The following is a 5392-nucleotide window of genomic DNA, read 5'->3' as shown; positions in this document are numbered from 1 at the left end:
CTCCGGTTTTCTCCGAAACCACCCGGAACACTTACGGTGTCCGAATATAGTTGTCCAATATATCGATATTTACGTCTCGACCATTTCGAGACTCCTCATCATGTCCGTGATCACATTCGGGACTCCGAACTACCTTCAGTACATCAAAACACGAAAACTCATAATACCGATCATCACCGAACTTTAAGCGTGCAGACCCTACGGGTTCGAGAACTATGTAGACATGACAGAGACACGTATCCGGTCAATAACCAATAGCGGAACATGGATGCTCATATTGGCTCCCACATATTATACGAAGATCTTTTATCGGTCAAACCGCATAACAACATACGTTGTTCCCTTTGTCATCGGTATGTTACTTGCCCGAGATTCGACCGTCGGTATCTCAATACCTAGTTCAATCTCATTACCGGCAAGTCTCTTTACTTGTTCCGTAATGCATCATCCCGCAACTAACTCATTAGTTGCATTGTTTGCAAGGCTTATAGTGATGTGCATTACCGAGAGGGGCCAGAGATACCTCTCCGACAATCGGAGTGACAAATCCTATTCTTGATCTACGCCAACTCAACAAGTACCATCAGAGACACCTCTAGAGCACCTTTATAATCACCCAGTTACATTGTGACGTTTGGTAGCACACAAAGTGTTCCTCTGGTAGTCGAGAGTTGCATAATCTCATAGTCATAGGAACATGTATAAGTCATGAAGAAAGCAATAGCAACAAACTAAATGATCATCATGCTAAGCTAACGGATGGGTCACGTCAATCACATCATTCTCTAATGATGTGATCCCTTTAATCAAATGACAACTCATGTCTATTGTTAGGAAACATAACCATCATTGGTTCAACGAGCAAGTCAAGTAGAGGCAAACTAGTGACACTCTGTTTGTCTATGTATTCACACATGTACTAAGTTTCCGGTTAATACAATTGTAGCATGAATAATAAACATTTATCATGATATAAGGAAATAAATAATAACTTTATTATTGCCTCTAGGGCATATTTCATTCAGTCTCCCACTTGCACTAGAGTCAGTAATCTAGTTCACATCTTTATGTGATTAGTTCACATCTCCATGTGACTAATTCCCAAAGGGTTTACTAGAGTCAATAATCTAGTTCACATTGCTATGTGATTAACACCCAAAGAGTGATCATGTTTTGCTTGTGAGAAAAGTTTAGTCTACGGGTCTGCAACATTCAGATCTGTATGTATTTCGAAAATTTCTATGTCTACAATGCTCTGCACAGAGCTACTCTAGCTAATTGCTCCCACTTTCAATATGTATCCAGATTGAGACTTAGAGTCATCTAGATCGATGTAAAAAGCTTGCATCGATGTAACTCTTTACGACGAACTCTTTTATCACCTCCATAACCGAGAAATATTTCCTTAGTCCTCTAAGGATAATTTTGACCGTTGTCCAGTGATCTACTCCTAGATCACTATTGTACTCCCTTGCCAGAATCATGCTAAGGTATACAATAGGACTGGTAAACAGCATAGCATACTTTATAGAACCTATGACTGAGGCATAGGGAATGACTTTTCATTCTCTTTCTATTTTCTGCCGTGGTCGGGTTTTGAGTCTTTACTCAACTTCACACCTTGCAACACAGGCAAGAACTCCTTCTTTGACTGTTCCATTTTGAACTACTTCAAAATCTTGTCAGGGTATGTACTCATTGAAAAAACTTACCAAGCGTCTTGATCTATCTCTATAGATCTTGATGCTCAATGTGTAAGCATCTTCACCAAGGTCTTTCATTTAAAAACTCTTATTCAAATATCCTTTTATGCTATCCAGAAATTCTATATCATTTCCAATCAACAACATGTAATCCACATATAATATTAGAAATGCTACAGAGCTCCCACTCACTTTCTTGTAAATACAGGCTTCTCCAAAAGTCTGTATAAAACCATATGCTTTGATCACATCATCAAAATGTTTATTCCTACTCCGAGAGGCTTGCACCAGTCCATAAATGGATCGCTGGAGCTTGCACACTTTGTTAGCACCATTTGGATCGATAAAACCTTCAGGTTGCATCATATACAACTCTTCTTCCAGAAATCCATTCAGGAATGCAGTCTTTACATCCATTTGCCAAATTTCATAATCATAAAATGCGGCAATAGCTAACATGATTTGGATGGACTTAAGCATCGCTACGGGTGAGAAGGTCTCATCGTAGTCAACTCCTTGAACTTGTCGAAAACCTTTCGCAACAAGTCAAGCTTTGTAGACAGTAACATTACCATCATCATCTGTCTTCTTCTTGAAGATCCATTTATTCTCGATGGCTTGCCGATCATCGGGCCAGTCAACCAAAGTCCACACTTTGTTCTCATACATGGATCCCATCTCAGATTTCATGGCCTCAAGCCATTTTGCGGAATCTGGGCTCATCATCGCTTCCTCATAGTTCGTAGGTTCGTCATGGTCTAGTAACATGACCTCCAGAACAGGATTACCGTACCACTCTGGTGCGGATCTTACTCTGGTTGACCTACGAGGTTCGGTAGTAACTTGATCTAAAGTTTCATGATCATCATCATTAGCTTCCTCACTAATTGGTGTAGGTGTTACAGGAGCCGGTTTCTGTGATGAACTACTTTCCAATAAGGGAGCAGGTACATTTACCTCATCAAGTTCTACTTTCCTCCCACTCACTTCTTTTGAGAGAAACTCCTTCTCTAGAAAGGATCCATTCTTAGCAACAAAAGTCTTGCCTTCGGATCTGTGATAGAAGGTGTACCCAACTGTTTCTTTCGGGTATCATATGAAGACACATTTCTCCGATTTGGGTTTGAGGTTATCGGGTTGAAGCTTTTTCACATAAGCGTCGCGGCCCCAAACTTTAAGAAACGACAACTTTGGTTTCTTGCCAAACCACAGTTCAGAAGGAGTCGTCTCAACGGGTTTAGATGGTTCCCTATTTAACATGAATGCATCTGTCTCTAATGCATAACCCCAAAACAATAGCGGTAAATCAGTAAGAGACGTCATAGATCGCACCATATATAGTAAAGTGTGATTACAACGTTCGGACACACCATTACACTGTGGTGTTCCAGGTGGCATGAGTTTGTGAAACTATTCCACATTGTTTTAGTTGAAGACCAAACTCGTAACTCAAATATTTGTTTCTGCTATCAGATCGTAGAAATTTTATTTTCTTGTTACGATGATTTTCCACTTCACTCTGAAATTCTTTGAACTTTTCAAATGTTTCAGACTTATGTTTCATCAAGTAGATATACCCATATCTGCTCAAATCATCTATGAAGGTCATTGTCGGTGTCAAAACCGGCGGATCTCGGGTAGGGGGTCCCGAACTGTGCGTCTAAGGCGGATGGTAACAGGAGGCAGGGGACACAATGTTTTACCCAGGTTCGGGCCCTCTTGATGGAGGTAAAACCCTACGTCCTGCTTGATTAATATTGATGATATGGGTAGTACAAGAGTAGATCTACCATGAGATCGGAGAGGCTAAACCCTAGAAGCTAGCCTATGGTATGATTGTATGTTGTCCTACGGACTAAAACCCTCCGGTTTATATAGACACTGGAGAGGTTAGGGTTACACAAGGTCAGTTACAAAGGAGGAGATACACATATCCATATTGCCTATCTTGCCTCCCACGCCAAGTAGAGTCCCATCCAGACACGAGACGAAGTCTTCAATCCTGTATCTTCATAGTCTAACAGTCCGGCCAATGGATATAGTCCGGCTATCCAGAGACCCCCTTATCCAGGACTCCCACAGTAGCCCCTGAACCAGGCTTTCAATGATGATGAGTCCGGCATGCAGTAGTGTCTTCGGCATTGCAAGGCGGGTTCCTCCTCCGAATACACCACGGAAGAATTTGAATACAAGGATAGTGTCCGACCCTTCAAAATAAGTTCCATATACCACCGTAGAGAGAATAATATTTCCACAAATCCAATTTGCTGACTTGTTTTGGCAACACGACATTATGTCACGGCCCGGTGATTATTCGAAACGTTTCTTTTAACTAGCCTCGCACATAACGTAAGGCAGTTTTTTGACACGTCTCGTCAAAGCAAAGATCGTGTCCCCTTATCACGGGATTCTCATCAATACGGGCGTGGGTAACCCAACCGCATCTAGGACTCCTAGATTATAGGCAAGCCACAAACGGCGGAGAGGACGCTTGGTATTCACCCTCTTTATAAAGGGCCAAGGCTTTCACTTTTTTCCCTCCCGTGCTCAATCGAATCCTTCCCCCGCCTCGAGTTCTAACACCCAAAGCCTAGGTCAGGTGCTCCAGATCTTCAACCATGTCCGGATCCAGCCTTCAAGGCCGATGGATGCCCTCCTCCGTTATGGAAGAAGATATCAAGAAATTGAGGGAGGCCAGATATCTGACCGCCGAAGTTTCGCATCGGCTGCCTGCCCAAGGGCAGGTCGTCCCTACTCTTGAACCCAACGAAGACGTCATGTTCATCTCCCACTTCCTCTGAAGTCTAGGCCTCGCTCTGGATCCCTTCGTAAGGGGTTTGATGTTTTACTATGGGCTAGACTTCCACGATCTAGCCCCGGACTCCTTTCTTCACATCTCGGCATTTATTGTCGTGTGTGAGGCCTTCCTCCGTGTTACCCCTCATTTCGGCCTGTGGCTCAAAACTTTTGATGTGAAGCCGAAGACAATCGAGGGACAGCACGCAGCGTGCGGAGGAGCATTAATAAGCAAGATTGCAGGAGCTCCGTGGCCAAAAGGTTCCTTTCCAGAGGTGTTCGGATTATGGCAACGGGAGTGGTTTTACATCACAGCTCCCAGAAGTGCCAAGTGGGTGGCTCCCCCCGCTTTCCGCTCGGGCCCCCCACCACAACTGATGTCATGGATTAGCAGAGGGCTGAGCTGGGGTCCAGCCAAGGACGTTCCTATACTGCAAAGCCGCATTCAAGATCTCTTCAAGGGAGATTTTAATTTGGTCATGGTAATGCAAGTCATGCTGGTTCGTCGAGTCCAGCCTTGCAAACACCGGCGCCTTCGCTTGTGGGAGTTCAACCCAGAAGGACCATGCACTATTCAAAGCTTCCTCGGCCTGACGCACGAGGAGATGTACAAGTCATTCTTCAGACCTCAAATAGAGTGTCCGGATACTACCGAGGACTTGGGCCTGAGTAGCAACCGCGCCACTGAACAAGTAAGTAATCCTCTAGCCGGACACACCGTCTTTTATTTACCATGACGTCATTCCTGAGAAATTGCCCTTTGACCAGGACTGGCTAACAAAGGCGAAGATGATTCGGTGTTCGCCCCCCTCCCTAAGGGTTTGGAGAACCCGGTACTGGAAAAGATGCTCGAGCTCGCACCCTGCCCGGAGCCCTCGAAGGAAGATACGGGG

This window comes from Triticum dicoccoides, chromosome 3A, assembly GCF_002162155.2.
Source record: "Triticum dicoccoides isolate Atlit2015 ecotype Zavitan chromosome 3A, WEW_v2.0, whole genome shotgun sequence".
In the NCBI taxonomy this organism is placed as follows: domain Eukaryota; kingdom Viridiplantae; phylum Streptophyta; class Magnoliopsida; order Poales; family Poaceae; genus Triticum; species Triticum dicoccoides.
The sequence above is the reverse complement of the archived record's forward strand: the minus strand, read 5'-3'. Positions refer to the sequence as shown.